The sequence below is a fragment of the Odontomachus brunneus genome, unplaced genomic scaffold (genome assembly GCF_010583005.1).
Source record: "Odontomachus brunneus isolate Ranch 3 - 2012 unplaced genomic scaffold, Obru_v1 Obru_scaffold_008, whole genome shotgun sequence".
Lineage (NCBI taxonomy): Eukaryota > Metazoa > Arthropoda > Insecta > Hymenoptera > Formicidae > Odontomachus > Odontomachus brunneus.
Window position 1 is genome coordinate 2,452,061 of NW_022639458.1, and position 19,658 is coordinate 2,471,718.

At 41.5% G+C, this 19,658-nt stretch overlaps 1 protein-coding gene and 1 long non-coding RNA gene across 24 annotated transcripts in view; both read left to right on the top strand.

Moving 5' to 3' along the window:
* The window catches only part of LOC116854092, a 38,475-nt gene extending 32,233 nt beyond the window's left edge, over positions 1-6,242 (top strand). Inside the window, exons 2-3 of the long non-coding RNA XR_004380089.1 lie at positions 2,588-2,701; positions 3,001-6,242. This is a non-coding gene — a long non-coding RNA (uncharacterized LOC116854092). The remainder of the gene's footprint in view (positions 1-2,587; positions 2,702-3,000) is intronic.
* Positions 1-19,658, top strand: part of LOC116854091 (forkhead box protein P1) — a 324,470-nt gene that overhangs the window by 82,529 nt on the left and 222,283 nt on the right. The gene's annotated exons all lie outside the window — the stretch shown is intronic.

Consider the following 19,658-nt stretch of genomic DNA (forward strand, 5'->3'; position numbering starts at 1 on the left):
ATGGGTTAACGCAAGCTCTGGTAAGGGTTGAAGAACTGGTGAGGGTACGTGCGCGCGGAAGAGAGAGACTGCCGCGACACGGTAGGGAACGGATGGCGACGAGGAGAACGACTGTCACGCGAAATGAGGTGCACGGTGGCGAAGAGGCAAGACGGGGGTGGAAGGACGCGAGCCCCTTCTCGGAGACTATTAGCAGTTTAGCTTCTACAAAAGCCTTCTAATTGTACATGAAATTTGCTCAGCGGAAGAGAGAGAGAGAAAGAGAGAAGCCGCTACTACGGTCTACGCTACTACGCGACAATATACCTCCTTGCCACGACGTGGGAGAGAGAAAGAACGAAAAAGAGAAAGAATGTGTATGAGAGAGGGAGATTAGGAAAGAGGGAGCATGAGGGAAGAGGGAGCACGTGTCGGTGTGTGCCGGAAGGGGCTGATGGCGAAGGAGAAACGGAGTCGGTTCATTCCTCGGGCGTTTGTTAATTTGCCACGCGAGCACATTATGGGGCCGTTTGGTCGTCTCTGCAAACAGAAATGAGAAAAGTCGACGGGGTGGTTTCGTAGCTTCGTAGTGAATATGGATGTCGCCCGGTGTCTTATTGTCAGCGCGATGAACGCAGAATGCGACAGAGTCAATGAACTCCAAATTTTGTGACCGAAGAAGAGTTTAAAGTGGTACTTTTCTTTAAAATAGAGTCGCCTTGAGGTCAAAGGATATTTTTTATCGTACAAATATGTATCCAAACCGCGTCATAAAATACACTGAAGAGAAGTATTCAACGAATAATGGAAAAATTTATTTAATCTGTTTCTCTCATAAGTCACGCCACATCGAGCGCAATGTACAGCTGTATGAATGCAATTTCTGACAGTTGTTGCAAACGTTCCATTATTATTACTGCGAGACTCGCCGTTGTGGATCGGCGAGAATGCGTCGAGCGCGAAAGAAAAGGCGCTCTCCGGATTCAGATTTTTCATTAAGGAGACGTCGACTCAGCTATCCGGTTGCCCTACCCTACAGGGGGTGCAAAACGGGAGCCAACAGGCGACGGCAAGAGGGAGATATAGTCCCTGCAGCCTCGCGGTATAATATGGTGGATTAATACGCGCAAAATCTGCCACCTAAAAGTTATTAATGACTGTCGAGGCACTGCCTCGCTCGACGACGCGTCAAAGATTTTATAAAAGAGGGGTTTCAACCCTCTGGACCGTCCAACGATGTGCCCCGTCCATTCTTTGAAACGTCGAAGGAAAGATGGTTGGGAAGTCAACGCAACCATTGAACGAGCAATCTTGTGTGTACGCGTGTCCCCCTGTATCTTAATTATTAAAACTATAAAATTGTGACAAAGGGCATTAAAAAGTGCTAAAATTTATTTCTATTTTGATGTTTCCGCGGTGGGAATATAAACACTGAAAAAAATTACTAACCATCAAGCCTGGATAATACACTGAGAAAAAAACACTTGAAAATTTTATTGTGAGATATGAAGTTTATTCACAAAATGTTACAAAAAAATAAACTTTATATTTTATAGAAATAAACTCTATATGCCACTAATAAATTTTCAAGTATTTTCTCTCACTGTAGTTACTAGATGTGTTAGTGAAATAGTTCTATCTAAACGTGTAAGTGAATATAATTAAGTAATTTGATGAGTATTAATAAGAAACTCCTTAGCAGAATTGTTCGTCTGTTGTTAAAACTTAGTGACTATTACCAATTTATGTAATACATATCGCCAAACAGTTTGTTAAATAATATCGTATTTTACATATCATATCTGGGCAATAAGCAGCATAAAATGCCGTCTGCGATTATAACGAACAAAATTGGCGCATCAGATATTCCGCGACAATCGACGACTTCTGATTGATTATCAATGTGTCTTTAATGAACTTCTTGATACAGCAGGTAGCTATCGATAACGACGGCGTCACTTGTGATTCGAGCGATTGTCGAATGAAATCGACCGAGTGGCCGACTGACAGAAATACGCGTCGTTTTCATTTTTAATCTTATCGCCGACACGGAAAGTCTATTAGGGCTGGTATCTGGCCATGCGTATTTTTGACTCAGTCGGACGACGGGCATGCGCCCGAATCCCGTCGACATATTCGATTGCAGAGCAGCTTTCGGTATCGTATTATTTAATGTGCCGATACAGTCTGCGAATTCCGGAATAAACGGGAAATGTAATTTAACGCACGTTGGGTGGGACGCCAAATAAATGTTCAACGTTGATGGAATCCAGAAGGGGAACTATCTACATGGGATTACAAATCGACGTAATCGATGTGTCGGTTGTCGACAAAAACAATTGATAAAAGATACATGTCTAGGTTTCTTCGGTGGAAAGAATTTTACTTGCTATTTTTATTTCTTAGCAAGAACGGAGATATTATTTATTGAAAGGGGAATTTTTTGTCTCGGTTTGGCTTTTTTGTAGAATATAGATAGCATCTGGAAACGTATTAGATTTCTAGGATCATCTATATAATTTATATTTGTTTAATATCTCGATAACTGTGCTTGAGAAATTATATTTTAAACATATTTTAAAAATTAAGCCACTTTGTTACATTTCAGAAGGACCATAGTTCGCCTAAATAAACGCGTAAACGAGGAGAATTATGTCAAGATAGAGGACAAAGATGGACGTAATTTTTTTGTAATTTCACACATACACACACACAATTAATAGTAAGGGTAATTATACACTTAATTAACTTAAACTACCCGGCATTGCTTGAGCTTCTTATATCTAGAATAGCTAAATTTAAATTATCACAAAGTGTCAAGGGGATGAAATTAGAGTAAAGAATGTTTAGATTTTATGTATCCTATATATTCCGCAAGGTTCTAGAGAGTTACTATGCAAAATTTGGTCCAGATCGGTCGAAGAGTTTCAGAGCTTAGTTTATAATTTAGGAGTTTATTAGGAACATACAGACAAACTTATTATTACATATATAAGATAATATGTTATTATGTTTTTAAAGTATAGCGCAGCGTGGTTGAGACGTAATCGGATAAATGTCAGCGAATATTTGTTAGACGTGGCAAATAACGTCGTCGCGCAAGACACATGTTACGGATTCCATGAAAATTTTAAAAAAGCATTATGTTAGTAAGTAACGCGGTGAATATCTGAATCGCACAATTGTATGGAGTCGCATAATGGACAGGAATGACTGACAATGGAGAAATAAGAGGTCGGAGCGAAGAAATGCCACATGTCACAGCGTACAGATTTAAGAATCAATAATGCATTTTAGAAAGGAAATTCAACGTATAAAACGTCACATTACAAACCTGATTTGCTTGATTTAAAGTTATTTATTTGTGTCTAAGACAAAGACGACTTCGTTCCATTGGAAACATAACCCTATTTTCATTCTTCGTCGCGGACGAGGCGTCTGGCATGCCGAGAGAAATTCATTTATTTCGGTCGGCGATCAATCCCACCAACCCCAGCCGATACCTGACCAAAAAGAAAGAAAAAATCTCTGTCTTTCGACAAGATGTTGGATTAAAATTCGCGTTCGCATCGAAAAGAAAAAAAAATGAGCATGCTGCGTGAGAAACGGGGTAAAAGCTGCCTCACGATTTGAAGAGCACCCTCAAGTTATCCCCGACTCATCCCCGGCAAGGAGATTGAACGCGAATGCCCGGGACGGAAAAAAGCCGACAGCGTAACAGAAACGATACGGAGTGCCTGACGAGGAGCCACGCTGGCGGCCGGGGCAGGATTTGCAAGGGGTTGCCAAAGGGGTCGAAACAGGGGGTGCAGATTTGAACAAGAGCTCGGTTGCTATGCAAATTGGAAAGATAATAATCGATTGTCGGAGGATGGTTGCGTTGATGGGCTCGCGGATGAGCGCGGCACACCTCCCCACCTGGAAAACACGCCGATCCCCTTCGCCCCCTGCTCCTCTTTTTCGCTGGCCCCTCCGGCCCACCCCCGTATCGCCCATCCCGATCTCCCTCAAGGGAAATTATATAGTCTGCCCTCGACGTACCCCAGGCACCATAGACCGTCAAATACCTTACCTGTCCCGTCTGCATTCATTCCCTTTCGTGTCTCGTTCCTATATCGGTAGTCCGAGAGTCAGGATGGACGTTGCGAATTTTTTAGACACCTTCGGCCGCGGCCGGATAATCGAGTGCGCGGCGATTGATACGTGTCGCAATATTTTTCCGTACGAAGTTACCGCGAGTGCCTTAGTGAGGGTGACTCGCAGCCGAAAGAGAGAGAGAAAGAAAGAAAAATTGTGATAGCAATCAGGTAGAATCGTGTCGCTGCACGAAAGACATCCCCATCGTTATAAATGTAGATAATAGCATTCTACTTGGTAATTAAATATCACTAACGTTTCATTAATGATTTATTTATTGTTTAGTATTAATTGTTTGTTTATTTTTATTTTAATGCACTATTGTTGTTACTTATGCTTTGGTTAATTCTATTGTATTAGTTTGTATTATATTTGTATTTGTTTGTATTGTATTAGTTTGATTTTTATTGTATCAGAAGGTGAGAGGGGAGAGATATAATTAGTTATTAACGTTTCCAATAATAGAAATTAATTTTCATATTATTATATATAATAAAGTTTTCTTTGCAGTAAGAGAAAAATACTTGTAGGTTTATACGTAAAATATAAAGTTTGTTTCTGTGAAGTAATGTTTATTTTTGCGAATAAACATGCCACAAATAAGCTCTTAAGCATGTTTTTCTCTCAGAATTTGTTGCCAAGCGCGTGTAATGTGGTAACCGTGCAGTCATTTTGAACGAACTTGCCTAGCGGTAAATTGACGGGGCAGAATTAATTAATCAACTGACATAAAAAATTGAGAAAAATAAGAGGCAGCGGACATTGTGACAAATGGTGTTTGTAGCTTCTCTGATTCATCGGAATAAACGGTGTTGTAATAAAATCAGCATTCGGATGTGGATGCGGGGGCAGATAGCGAGTGAGTTCGCTAATTGAAGAAAGCTTCTGCGTATCAATCATCCGTTCAATGGCAGTTCTTCTAGATTCCGCGATTGACCCAATTTCGCTATGTCGAGAGAGAGAGAGAGAGAGAGAGAGAGAGAGAGAGAGAGAGAGAGAAAGAGACGGAAAGAGAGAGAGAGAGAGAGAGTCATGCACAAAATTATGGATATTCTATGGTATATTGCATAAATTTGATCGAAACGATGTTGTTCTATTACGAAAGAAATTTGATCCTGCTTTAATATTTATTTTCCCCGAAATGAATTTCTCCTCGCACACGATACAATTTATTTAATAACATAATCGTATGAGTACAGTTGAATTGAGATAAATTTCAAAAAATAGTAAAAAACGAAGTAAAATTGAATGTTCTACGCAAAGTTCCGCTCTGCACTAATGAGAAATACAATATGAGAAATGCTATTAATTAAAAAGTAAAATAAGTTGAAATTAATAATCGTTTTATAGAAATGTCTCGAAAAATTATACGATATATATATATATATATATATATATATATGTGTGTGTGTGTGTGTGTGTGTGTGTGTGTGTGTGTGTGTGTGTATGTTACGCGACATGTACACGTATATAGCGTTTAATATACAATAATGTTTCGTTGCGAATATACGACAAGCCGTAGTCGCGTATTCCGTTCTGACAATTAGCTCGCTCATAAAAGTTTCGTTAGTGCGGCTTTGCTATTTGCTTCTGCCTATTTGTATTGGCGCAACTTGTTTGCGTATGTAAATTTGCTAGGTACGTCATCGGCTGAAATTGTCGACTATGTTCAGCATTACTAAGTCCATTTTCTTAAATGTCATGAAGTTAAATTGTAATATCAACGAAAATTATTATAGTTTTCCCGCGTTTAACTAAAATGATATTGCATTTAATTTACCATTCAATTTCATTGTGTAACTAAAATGATAATTTAATGTTGGAAAATTTATTGCCGCTTGAAAGTATAACAAAATGAATCACTTGTCGATTAACGCTGAAACTATATAAGTAATTTGTTTCCGCATATGCTCTGATGCAATATCAAAACGATATAATAAAATGTATTAATTGTAGTAAAAATAATAATTAAGTTTTGCAAAACAAAAATAATTTTTTCAGCTACAAGTAAGCTACAAGTAAGCGCGTCCCGATCATTTTGCTGCACTTATTTATTTTTTAATTATATCTATCAAATTTATTGATAATTTCATATTTCATTTTTCACGTAAATCTTTCTTAGTCTTTCTGTGCATAGTATAAAAAAAAAATACAATATGTTTATTCCTGTATAAACACGTAAAATATGACATGAATATATATATTTTTATACGAACACATACGTAAGAATTTTAATTTTATAAATTTTGTCTTTTCATAAATTTTAATACGCATATGTTTTTACGTTAATAAAATATATTCTATATCTTATCAATAAATTTATATTTCTAATGAAAATAGATTAAATAAAAAAAAGAAGTGAAAAAATAAAAAAGTTCGAAAACAAAAAAGAAGAGGAAGAGAAATATTAATAATAAAATATATAATTAATAAAATTCTTTTTATTGTTATTTCAATACTAAATTACTATAACATTTTTTTATCAATTGTTATCAATTTGTTATAATATATGTATGTGTTAATGTATATACTGAGAATATAATCTCTAACAAATTAAAAATATTTATTCGATGGATACTAATAACATATATATACTGTATAATGATATAAAATATTTCTTAAATAAAAAAATATATATTTTACTACAAACTTAGTTTTTCATGAAAATAAATGTATATTCTATTTAAATAAAAGAATTTTAATTTAAATATATTATCAATATCTGTATCAAGTATTTTTTTTTTATTTTTTAGATATTTATTAATATATATATAAGTATTTATTTTATTTTTTAGATATTTTTTCTCAGCGTAGTACAGTCAAAATGACAGGGACGTGCTTACTACACTGAGGAAAAACATTTGAAAATTTATTTGTGGCATATAAAGTTTATTGCATAGGAAGTTTATTTCATAGAAATAAACTTTATATCCATTAAATAAATTTTCAAGTATTTTTCTCAAGTGTAACACTGATCGAATTCACATTAACTCTATTCCTGAGTTAATACTAGTAGATCCTCTAAAACGGACATCCGAAAAGAAACTTAACTCATCGGCATTCGAAATAAGGGGTTAAGTTATCCAAGACACAATTCCCTCACACGGATTCTCAATCACTCCCGCGTTCGCGCGCGCGCGACCTGAACGTACACTCTGAAAACTTTCTTGCCCAAACAATTCTCGGGGACCGCTTAAAACTCATGCTCCGAATCTGACACAAGAAACGAGCGTCTCTCAAGGAGCGAGAAAATCTTTAACGAGATATCAGGTGGGGAAATTAAGTAGCGACGTGACGGAGCGAGCAAGCGAACGAACGAACGAGCGAGTGAGCGAGCGACCAGCCGACAGGGATGATGGGCCAACAAGCGGCGGGCGACGCGACAGGTCGGTGGGTGCTTAAAAAAGTAGGTTGCAAATGAGCGGCGCGGGCGAGGCGGGGGCAAGCACGCGGCCAAACAAACGAAAGCGAGCGGAAAGAGGACGACGGCCGTGGAAGAGAAGAGAGACGTACGCGAGAGAGGAGGAACGAGAGTTTCGTGTTTGCGCATATTTCTCGTAATATTCTCTGTTTATCTCTATTGCCCCTTGTTTATCCAGTGTCCGTCCGTCCGTCCCGCCCGGCCGTGTCCGTCCTTCTATTTTCGTTTCTCCTTTTTCCTCCAGCTAGGTCCTTGCGTGCCCCGGCTGTCGCCGTCGTTGTCGCCGTCGTTGTCGTTGTCGTCGTCGTCGTCGTCTTCGTAGTAGTTCACTGTCCTTCTCTGCTTCTCGGCAAGGTACGCGCATTTGTTCGTACGTGTATCTTCGTCGCTCCTAACACCGCCTCCTATATATTCCAAGCGATATTTACGTTCGAGATAAAGCGAGGAACAAACAGCGGCCGTCGAGCTCTCATGGTCACCGTACAGTCCGTCATAGCAGCGTTCAAAAGCAGTCGAGAGATCGAAGGAACGATCACTCGGCCGGATCGGCCGCGAACGATTCCTCCCGAAGTCCAAAAAGAATGCTTCAAATAAGTTTCAAGGTTCCGGCATGCTGCAACAGTAATCGATTTGCTTAAGACGGTAACAACTGCGCGCTGTTTTTATTTTATTTTTTTTTTATTTTCTCAAGTCACACATATAGACAGCGACACTGAAAATATGAAGTCTATGATCATTAACAAAAACGCCAGTGGAAGGAAACGAGCAGATGAAAGCAGAAAGATTTGACGCGTCTCAAATATCTCCTTCAGTTTTTCTGAGAAAAACTGAAGTAATACCCATTTTTCTGCATATGCCTTAATTTGCCCACCAGAGGGCGTCAAAGGCTTTAGAAAAAACGTGCCCTTGTAACCTATATCGAGCAATAACTCAAACGAAAGATCTTGTTAAGTAGATTCACTAGATTCAATGGTGCACCCTGAGTAATACAAAATGATCTACCAATACGTATTTGCATATGTACATATAAATATTACATATTTAGTACATATACATATTTATATGTACATATAAATATATACATATAAATAATTTATCTATAAGACCTTCTATTTATAAACTATAGATATGTAAAAAAAAATATATATATTTATATGTAATTCATATGTAAAAAGAAATATATATATATGTGTGTGTGTGTGTGTGTGTAAAATTTTTTTTTCTTAATGTATTTGTCGAGATATTTCGATTGAGTTAATGCTCAATATAGGTTATAGGGAAATGTTTTTTTGGCACCTTCTGATGTATGTGAACAAAAACGAAGGATATAGAAAACTAGATGTTATATTCTGTCTGAGAAAGCTGAAGGGAATAGGATAGGTGCGAATCAAAATCGCTCTGGTCATGTCGGTAGTGTTCATTGTCAGTTACTTTGATACATCAACTACATCAATGTAATTGCGCGTGATCTGGTTGTGGCAACCAGAAATCGGTTGGGCTGACATTTGCCATGGATACACTCTGCTTGGAGTAACCAGATATGGTCACTACTGCAACGCCAATAAATCAGCAATTGCTCTGTGGTTGCAGCAACCACATAATTTGTTGTTTCATATTATATAAACTAGAGAAATATAATTATATATATATTACAAATAAAATTTGGGTTACTTACTATATAGAATCGAAGCAACTTTTTCATTGATAAAGTTCTATAACATTCTTGTACACTGAGAAAAAACACTTAAATATTTATTTGTTCGTGCGGGATAAAAATTTATTTCACATAGATAAACTATATTTTACAGAAATAAAATTTATATTTCATAAATGTAAATTTTCAAGTATTCTTTTCTCAGTATAAAAAAAAAATTAATTCTTTCGAGTTACACGATAATGAGTTTTTTTTTTAATTTGCGATGTGAATATATTTTAAGATTGTTATCAAGAAAATATTTTTTATTGAAGATAATCATTACTTAAAAGAAAAAACTGAGTAGTTACTCTTCTTTTATACTGAAAAAAAATACTTGAAAATTTATTTGTGGGATATAAAATTTATTTCTGTGAAATAAAATTTATTCCTATGAAATGGCTTTTATCTCACAAACTTTAAAATATGTTTTTCTTAATATAGCAGTAGAACGACATTTTTCTCTGTGTGGCGTTTTCGCTAATTATAAATATATTTCAGAGCAACTTCTGATTAATTTCCCAAGGCCCTCGCTTTGACGTAATTTCAATTGGCACGCGCTACAAAGGCGTTTAACGTCGAAAGCGGAGTGGACTTGACCTTGCTGTTTATCGTAACTTCGTGAAAGAGACGTTGCCGCAATTATGCCAGCGCGGTTATTTGCTCTGGCAGGGAATCCGTATTTCCCAACAATTTCCTCAGCATTTCCACAAGCGTTGCATTCAAGCTGCTTAATAAGGGATCATTAACGCGCGGTCAACAACGAAGATCATTATCCACGCAAACAATACGAAGATCTCAACGGGTATGCAAATGCACTTGGCGCAGCCGATGCACCAAGAACTCGGGATCAGATTTTTCCTCCTACCGGCGCGGTGTTACGTTTCATCGGCGCGCCGCGGAAAAGCGTGCAACTCTGTCCGTATTATCGCCATTACGCGCATTAATTTGCATCCCGAATTACCCCTTTGCAAACACTCCGTCTCGTGGGCGCGACATGTTATTACAGTCAAATGAAAGTCCGCGCGCATATCGCGTACCGTCCCCGATAAATATCGGCTCGCTCGCTACGCCCGCAGTCCGCTGGGACTTATGCTTGTTCATTCGCTCGCTCGTGCTCGGACGACGAATTACGAATATCTATTTCAAAATTTGCCGGCGAAACATCCTCCGGTTAGTCGACAACCTCGGGCGCGCAGCAGGGAAATCCTCGAGGAGATACGAGCCGAACTCCGGAGCCGGACTCGAGTGTGATTTACAGGATCGATGCCTAGCATTCGCCTCGCGCATGGTCGCGCAGATGGAAAAAACAGCGGAATATTCGCGAATCAGTATTACATTATACCGGAACAAATATTTCATACAGACGTACGATTGCTCGAGAGACAGAAAGATCGGTGTGTAATTTCGTTGCATCCGCGCCTGTATCGCGTGACCTACCTTGTTATTCTCTATTCTACGTCGTCCGCCGTGCAAGTCCATCATCCCTCGAGAGAGAGAGAGAGAGAGAGAGAGAGAGAGAGAGAGAGAGAAAGACAGCGCGCGAAAGTGAGAAAGAGAGAGTATGGCGGAGGGAACAGGACGGGGGAGAGTGGCAAGGGAAAGAGCGGTGGCGGGCGAAGGGCGAAAGGGTGCGCGCGAGCGCATGAACGACGGTGAACGATGCAGGACGACTCTGGGGTTGATCGAAAAGAGAGACGGACAGCGGCCGCGCGCGTGGTCGGTCCTTTGGATACTAAAAAAGAAAAGGAAAAAAAAAAAGAGAGAGAGAGAGAGAGAGAGAGAGAGAGAGAGAGAGAGAAGAGTAAACGTCGAGTCGAGATACAACGCTGATACGTTACAACGATTGTTCCTCTCCCTCCCCGCTCTTCCTCCTGCTCCCCGCGTCTCGAGAGAAGCAATACGATAAAATCGATCTTTTAACGATCGGACTATCGATCCGGTAAACAACGAGCGCGTCGGGTCACATCGCGAAGAAAAGCCGCCAATGAAGCCCCGCAGCGTGTTGTTCCAATGCATTTACAATAACGACGTTGTTTATCTGTCGGACGACAAACGACTGGTGGTTCTGCCCCTCGCGCACCCATCACCCATTGTCCACCCCACGCCCCTGCAACCTCTCTCTCTCTCTCTCTCTCTCTCTCTCTCTCTCTCTCTCTCTCTCTCTCCACACAACGCGCGTGTCGTACGCGCGCGAACACCCGCGCTGCAACACCCCCGTCCTCCTTTGTCGTATTCACCCCGTCAACCTCCCGCCTCTTTACCTCATTCATCTCCGTCTATATCGCTACTCCATTCTGCCCGTTCTCTGTGCGTGTATATACAATCGTTATATATTAAACACAGTGTAAGCTCGACAGCCGGCCGAGTTACAAACAATCGTGATGCGCTCTCCGCGTTGACGCACGCGCTCCCACGTCGACATAATGTGGCAAAATACTCTCTCCGCGTGGATGATCATCGGTAGGTTTTTTGATGCAATAGCTTCACAAACTACTGTTGTAAGCTGCGCGCGCGATTCCAGCGGAGGGTAGCGAGAGAACGATCGTACATTTTGCGGGATACCGTGCGGTTTGGTGATATAATTAAAGTTTATAGAATATACAGTCGTTGTGCAAGTGAAATGATACAAAAGAATTTCGCCGCCAGTTTTCTTCGGATGCTCAATTTCAGGGTGAAATAGTTTCTCGGCACTGGTTCGGGTCAATCGAAGCTACATCAAAATACTGATGGAGATTATATATTTATTTAACGTCGAACTTCGCAATTTTTTATTTATCTTTGAAGTCTATAATCGTGGCTATCCAGATAGAGAGGCATGTTTGTGTAATGTAGTAACCTATCATGTATGAGAATACCAGAGTCAAGAACTTATTCTCGACGCTTCACCTACTAGCTTTGCTAAAAAATCCACTTTAAAACATACTAAATATTTTGTACGTTTTCTGGAAATACTAAGAATTTTCGCTTTTTTTGTATATTAAATATACATTGACCTTGCAAGGTATGCAGATATTACGAAAGTAGGACTAAAAAATTTCGACTAGACTCTACGTTAAAGAATCAAACTTATACTGAATAGAGAAACCTAAGTCAAAATTATGATCCTACCTTCGACCTGAATATTCCATTTAACACCTACCTTGATACTCTGAAGCCTACACTAACTCTTTTGATTCTATTTAATCTGCTAATGGCGTTTGGTGTATTTTCTACATCTAGAAGCGCTAAGTAAAACTTTAGCTCTCATATTTATTAAACACACACTAATCTTTTAGAATATACAAATGTAAGAAAATCCAGATTGAAAATAGAGCTAAAATTTCGACCTAGTTACTTACTACAGATAGAAAAAAAAAAGTGCTCGATATTTGTGATTAGAATTGCATAGTGGAATAATTGAAAATAATTGTTATGGTGAGCGCTACCGTAATTACTATGATGAACAATCTTAAATACATATTGCCATTGCTACTTTTTCGTTGAAACAAAGAGACATGGTCGGCATCGAAAACGACTATAATTTTGACGATATTAAGTCTTGTTTTTTTTTTCTCTCTAGGCGCAATCTTTTCTTTTTGTTCGACTTGACGAACAGCGCCGCGCGGAATAAAACGGACGAATTCGTTCGCTGCCGCGGTGGCTCGTCAGCGTCGTGAGGTCGCAGGGGATCATGAGTAGACAGGAGGCCACACCGAGAGCCGGAGAACTTGTAACGAACTTCCGCAACAGCTCCGCGTGTGCGTGCACATGCACCGACATTTAACACGCGCTCGCTCGCTCTCTCACCCCGCGACGACGCGGAGTATCGTCTGGCTGATGTAAAAAACATAATGGCACACAACGTGTTGTGCGTTGCTTACATTGCGACTCTTCTTATTCCCATGGGGGTTGAAACGCGAGGCGGTAGACGCGAGGTCGGCGGTTGCGAAGGGGACAAGGGGTATGCGGCTGCTTGCACTGGGTTAGTATTGTTTTGTGCGACGTTCTCCTCTCTCAGACTCCTCGTCAAAAGAGCTGCTGACGTCGGCGCGCGTCCACCGACGTCAATAACGCATGAGGCCAAATTAAAAAATTATCACACCAAAGCGAGCTCGCTGTTTAGAGAGAGGGTGGCTCTGGGCCAAAGATCGTCGTCAGTTACACGCTTCTAATTTCTGGAGAGACTTTTCTGTCGAGCAAACTTCTTCGAATTCGTCTGGACGATACCAGCTTTAACTTTTAACTCGAAACTTTACAAATGTCTCTAGAACATCCAGAGACATAAGTTATAGAAAAGTGTGAAAAATGTGTTTTTAGCAACAAGCTTTCGCGATATCTTGACGCGATAAAGACATTTCACGCCTAGATTTGTGTTCAGCAGCCAAGGAATGATTTAAAACAAATTTGGTGTTGCTGAGTGTAATTAGTGTTTAATTATTTTTAAGTAAATCAGTTTTTTTTTAAGTAAATCGGTTTAACTTTTTGTATAAATTTTGTTTATGAATAAAAATAGTTATACTAATTATAAACACAAAAAGGGAGATGCAGATTGAGTAAAAGTGTCCAGACGGTTAGTGTTTAATGTAATTCGCGATTTTCTCAAACGCGCACCTGGCAGAATTCGCCACACCACAATTGCCAAGTTGAATAATATAGACTGATCTAGAAGTTGAAACGGAGCGATTTCCAATCAGAAATATTGTTAGAGCCGTTCTATTTCGATGATATCATCCTTGATATCGATATAATTCGCAGATGCGTGCTTCATTATGTCGCCGCATCTTCTTCGTTAGTAATTCCGATTTGATCAGCGTCAACATCTGTTTGTAGATTCACGGTGGAGCGTATCTGCGCTTATATATGCACTGTACGTCGGTGCCGCCTGCAAGGATTGAGCACTGATATAGCATAGTGCTTACATTATTAATTCCTCGTGTCGGTGTGTTGAATTGAACCCGCCTGGTAAACCGGTTGTAGCGTAACGATTTTACCCAGTTCTCTCGTCGCGACCTGTTCTCCGGCCTTCGTACACGCCCGGCCTAAGATCGCCTTTAAAACGGGTCAAGATTTACGGGCCAGAATTAGGATTCCTCTTCGTGACTCCGAGATTTATCACGCCATCGGCGTTTTCAGTTTTTAACTAAATACTCCTCCAACCCCTCTCGCGAACTTTCGGAACGAATTGGATATTCTCCGCGCGTGTAAGCATCCGTCAAATTGGCTGGCTAAATATAAAATCCCGGAAACGACGCCACTTGCGGCATCGTGCCTCTGGTCACGTAGAAACAACGCTCGTTTCCTGCTACGTCGTCCCACCTGCCACCAAACAACCAACCAACCAACTAACCAAACAAACAAACAACACACAATACGCCAGAAATAATACGATAAGGCACCGTATCACCGTCGTATCGAAATCGTTATCACCGTCGCCGATAAAAAGCGTGCGCGATATACGGCTGTAATAACAATTGTTATTATATCGTTACACAACGTCGATTTGGTCGCAGTGCCGAGTTAACCGGGTCGGAACGTTTCCTCGCCGACAAATAATGATAGATGGACAAAGTAACGGGCGACGAGACAGCTTTAATCATCCCGAAAGACCGTGCTCGGGGATGATCGGAGGTCGGAGGCGACGGAGGGAGGACGGACGGGCGGGGGTAGGCAGGAGGCGATGAGGGTGGCGAGGGTGGCGTTCGCGGTGCTGTACACACTGGCGCGCGTGCGAGGAGAGTCCGAGTGAGCGAATAAATATAACACGTAACGTGCTGTGTGTAGCGCGCGGGGGTGTGTGCCCCGATGCGTCGGAGAAAAGCTACTTTACGAGGGTGGCAGGCCTGATCGTCGGCCTGCCCGCTTTCTTGCCGGCGAATAATTAGAGCCGATAAGTCACAGCGCAACACCCTGCCGTACGCGGGGCTCGGGGGAGCCGTGAGCGAAGTTGAAAGTTAGAATCGCGGGAGGGGGGCTCGCGCGGAGGGGCCGGGTGTGGGCTTGGAAATCGCGTGCCGATGCCCCATTACACGGACAGACTTAGCTTCAGCAGTAGTCGCGGTTCCTACTTTCGAGTTGCCGGCTTGCGAGGGTGGCAGCCACCCTCCTCCAATCCCCTGGCCAACGAGTGCGTCCCTGCCGCTGTACGGCGCGCCGCGCCGCACCACCGCCGCCGCCTCCGTCGCCCCCGCCGCCATCAGCGGTAGATACCCTCCGCTCGTCCGATACGCGCCACCAATGCTGTTGCTATTTAGGGTAATTTCGACTTTCCGATACCCGTTACGTAAGCGCGATTTCGAGGCCGCTCGCGCGATCGATGGCTCGCGCCGTTCACAGGAAAGGCTCTCGATAACGAGCCGCGGGCTCGCGTGCAATTTGCAACGCCGCAATTATATTTGGGGTCAGAGATTTTCGTCTCTCTCGCGTATGCGCCCCGTTCCCGTGTGTGGCGCGCGTCGATTGTCCCGAGAGCGCGCGTCAAATTATTCATTGCACTTGGCGGCGGCGGCAGAAGAAGAAGTAAACGTCGTTATTGCATTATGCAATTACAGGAGGAACCGCGCTCCGCCGCGTTAATAATTCGTAAATGTTCCGTGCGGAGGCGAACGTAGAAATTGGATTCGACTAAACTGTTGCACACGGCGTTGTATTTAACACTCGTCAATTTGTAATGTCAATCCATCTTACGTTGGCACACGGTATATTTTCTACTTGATCCGCATTAAACATGCCCGATATGCGGACACTCGTCCGGTACATTGGCTTCCGCGGAAATTTCTCACGAATTACATGAATTACACCAGGATAAGCCCCGCTGCAATTTCGATATATTATTCTATGGCCCCGGCTTTTCTCTCTTTCTGTTGTCTTTTTAATGTGAAGGCCGAGATGTAAGCCCGACCGACGTCGCACTTCAGACATTACGGACAGCTGTCCCCCCTTGCGTTGTACTACCACGACCACAACTACGACGACGACGACTATCACGACGACACCAGAATACTAAGTGATTACGAATTTAGATGCGTCATTCTGGGTTATTCCGTAATCAATAATTTAGATGCGTCGTAGCGTTGTTGAAAAGTACCGACTACAGTATCGCTAAACGTATGCTCTACGGTAGATACGTGCGGAAGGACACGTCGTGGCAATTTAGCGGAGCTGCAGCAGCAACTTTAGAAACATAACTTTGTGTTTGATGCGACTGTAACTACTTCGGTATCTATACACCCTCTGCATTCGTTAAGGATGTGTATGGGCTCGCGCGATCAATTCTTCAACGCTCCTACCCCCGCGCGTTCCCGGAACTCGAAAATATTGCCAATATGCATAGCCGTGTCTCCGCCACAGTTTATTCATAATATCTTTCCAGGAAAGAGAGGTCGCGCTGTTGTCGCAAGCATATCCGCACATACGCGCTTTTGTTATATCACCGCGATTGTCGTCCCCGCGGGCGGAGCTTTCGACACCGCTTTCGTCCTGGCTCTCGTATATGAAACAGTTCTTCTTTTTACTTATTTCTAATTTTGTTTTGCAAACGCTCGAGATCGATATCGCGAAGACATCGAGAGCATTTTTCACACGGCGGTCAGGGACGTTAAAGCTCAATGGGACCGCCCGATGTCGCGTGTGTGCTATCGCGTGAAACCGAAGATTTGTCCGCCGGTAGGGGCTGGGGGAGAAGCAGAGGAAAGGGTGGTTCTATCTCGACGGATGGACAATAGACGCGGAAAGGAGTTTTTCACACCGTTATTTTTAACGCCCGGAGCTTTCCGCCGGCGGTGGCGAGTAAGCGCGGAGAGGAAAGCCCGACGCGTTTGACCACGTGCCGGACACGGATGATATCGTTATTTTGATATCGGGACTTCATACCCCATTAGGTCGGTCTGACGATTATTTCGGAAGCGGAGCAGGACAATACCTTGACAATACTCCGACCAGCGGTTTCGTTCGATCGCCTTCCACCACCCCCACCCCCGGCCGCTCTCCAACCCCCTGCAATCGTTCACTGGACAACGGAGCGCTTTCAAAGGCTGATTTCTGTTGTTACCGCTGTCCACCTCGAACGCGCACAAACGGTGCTAATCGTATCAGTCGAATAGGTTCGATTGCCTCGATCGTTCAGGTCTATCATAATAAGGTTAATCAAGTCTAATTAATGACAACAAGAAATCAGTACATGCTCGAGTGAGTCAAAAGAGTGCGGACATTAAAATTTTATGCAGAAAAATATCACTCCACTGCCAAGAAAAGTAGTTATTCATACTTTGCTTCGTAATACTACTTAGTAATACTAATTAGTAATTAATATATAAATTATTAAGTAGTACTAATTAAAAAGTAATACTTAATTAACGTAAGAAGAATTTATTTTTCGTGTACACGAAAAGAATATATTACATATATTAAAATACAATTAAATTAAATTTTATTACTAAAATAAAATTACAACTTTGCTGAAGAAAAAGTTTACTCGACTACTCGGTGTAGTAAGCAAACCGAATTTTGAATAAATTTGATCAATAAGCTTATGATGAATTTGTAACTGTTACGCGGATACGTAAACTTATGAAATATTTGAAGCAAATAATATTATTTGAATGCAGTATGTATTTTCCTGTATGTTCCAGTGGCGTTATATCTGCTGAAATTGTTCGCATCGTGTTTTTATTAATGATCGAAATTACTGTATACAACGTTTTGTCGGAGCAAATCCTATGACGCATGACGTGCATTAGTCAGCGTTTGATGAAAACGCGTTTGACGAAACAGCGTTTGATGTAAGCGTCATTAAATGTGTCTTAATAAATCCGAATAAATATCTTTGTTTGCTGAACCGGCTTTACGGGAACACGCTGATGGCCGTGTCACCTCTGTCGTCTACATGATCGTTACACACTCTATGTCACTGTGTTACGTGACGATGTCGCGTATAAAAAAGAGTTACGCGGAGGATATATTTTGTCGGAAAAATTGGGAAATTTTTCCCTCAATTTTATCGTTACAGAGATTATGCTTTTTTCGGGGCTTACTCCGCGTGCCAATATTTACTCGTTTATAATATACATAGAAGCGAAAATGCTTTGGTCGAATGTGAATCTATTCGAAAATTTAGTCGCAGTAAATAAATATTTGTTTATTTCAACTCAAATATATTTCGAAAAATGAGATACGTCGCGGAGGGGGATATTTTTTTATTTGTCTGAAATATTTATCGTCGAGCGAATATGCAATTTCTACGACGATATTCGATAACCAAACCGGATTTATATCAATTAAAAAACTAATTTTTATTTATCGAGATCGAATCTTTTCAGATTGGAAATACAGTGCGCCTATAATGGCCGTGATCATTTTACGATGGACGGTAGCGCGAGAAAAATGGCTCAGCTACAAAGATAAATCTTTATGTAATACTCATTTATAATAGGTAGCGTTCGATATCGTTTCTGCGGTTTCGTCTATGGCAACGCGCGAAATTGTTGTCCTGTTGACAAAATTCCGGTCTGTCTTAGCATCTTTTTGTTCCTAACGCTGACCTGGCGAAAGAGTAAGGAAGTTTTGGTGTTAATGGGTGCGTGACACGACACTTCCTTCAGTGCAAAACGTTAAACAATAAACAGCATACGTTATACATACAAAGGTTCCACGATTTAAACGCGAGCTCGCAATAGCCGGAAGCGCTTTGTGCTGTTTTTCGACGGCGAGCATATCGCAATAATCCTCTTTTCCGGGACAACATAATAAGCGGTAACGTAAACGCGCCGTTCTCGTCTCACTGCACGGCCAGGTGGTGGACGAAAAGCGGCAGGGCGGCGGAGGGGGCCGCGAAATTTTTTCAGAGAACAGAGGGAGAGAGGCAGAGAAGGAAGAGAGGAGGGGGAGGGGGGAAGGGGCGTTCAGGCGAATTGAACTAACAAGGTCCCTGAGGGCAGTTTACGCCCGATGTCCCAGTAAACCCCAAACTGTCGGGGGATGATCGTTTGACAGCTTGCGCGGCATAACCGAGTGCCTATAAATCCGCTTCCACGCTAACCTCGTCGTTTCTCTATAGCGACTGCGTTCCACCTTTATTTCGCCCTCCAAATTAATCGTTGCGCGAAGGAGAGAAGAATTACTCCGAACTGCAAAAAGGATCAGCAATTCTGTCTGAATAAATCAGTGGTCAGTGTCGACGTTGTCGTTGCAGAGGAACGATCGAATTTTGTCTCCCATTCCGAACGACTGTTGCGCGGTCGTTTTTGAGACATTATTCGGCCTTGCACAATCGACGTATTTAATTATCACATTATGCTTGTTTGGATGTTTAAGGAAGTTGCAAGACCCAATGTCGTATTTTCAGTGATGTATCAAGGGGACAACTCATGAGCTTGTTACTTATCGAGCAAAATTATATTTACTTCACCAAGTTATAAATATTAATTTCACACGGATATATATATATATATA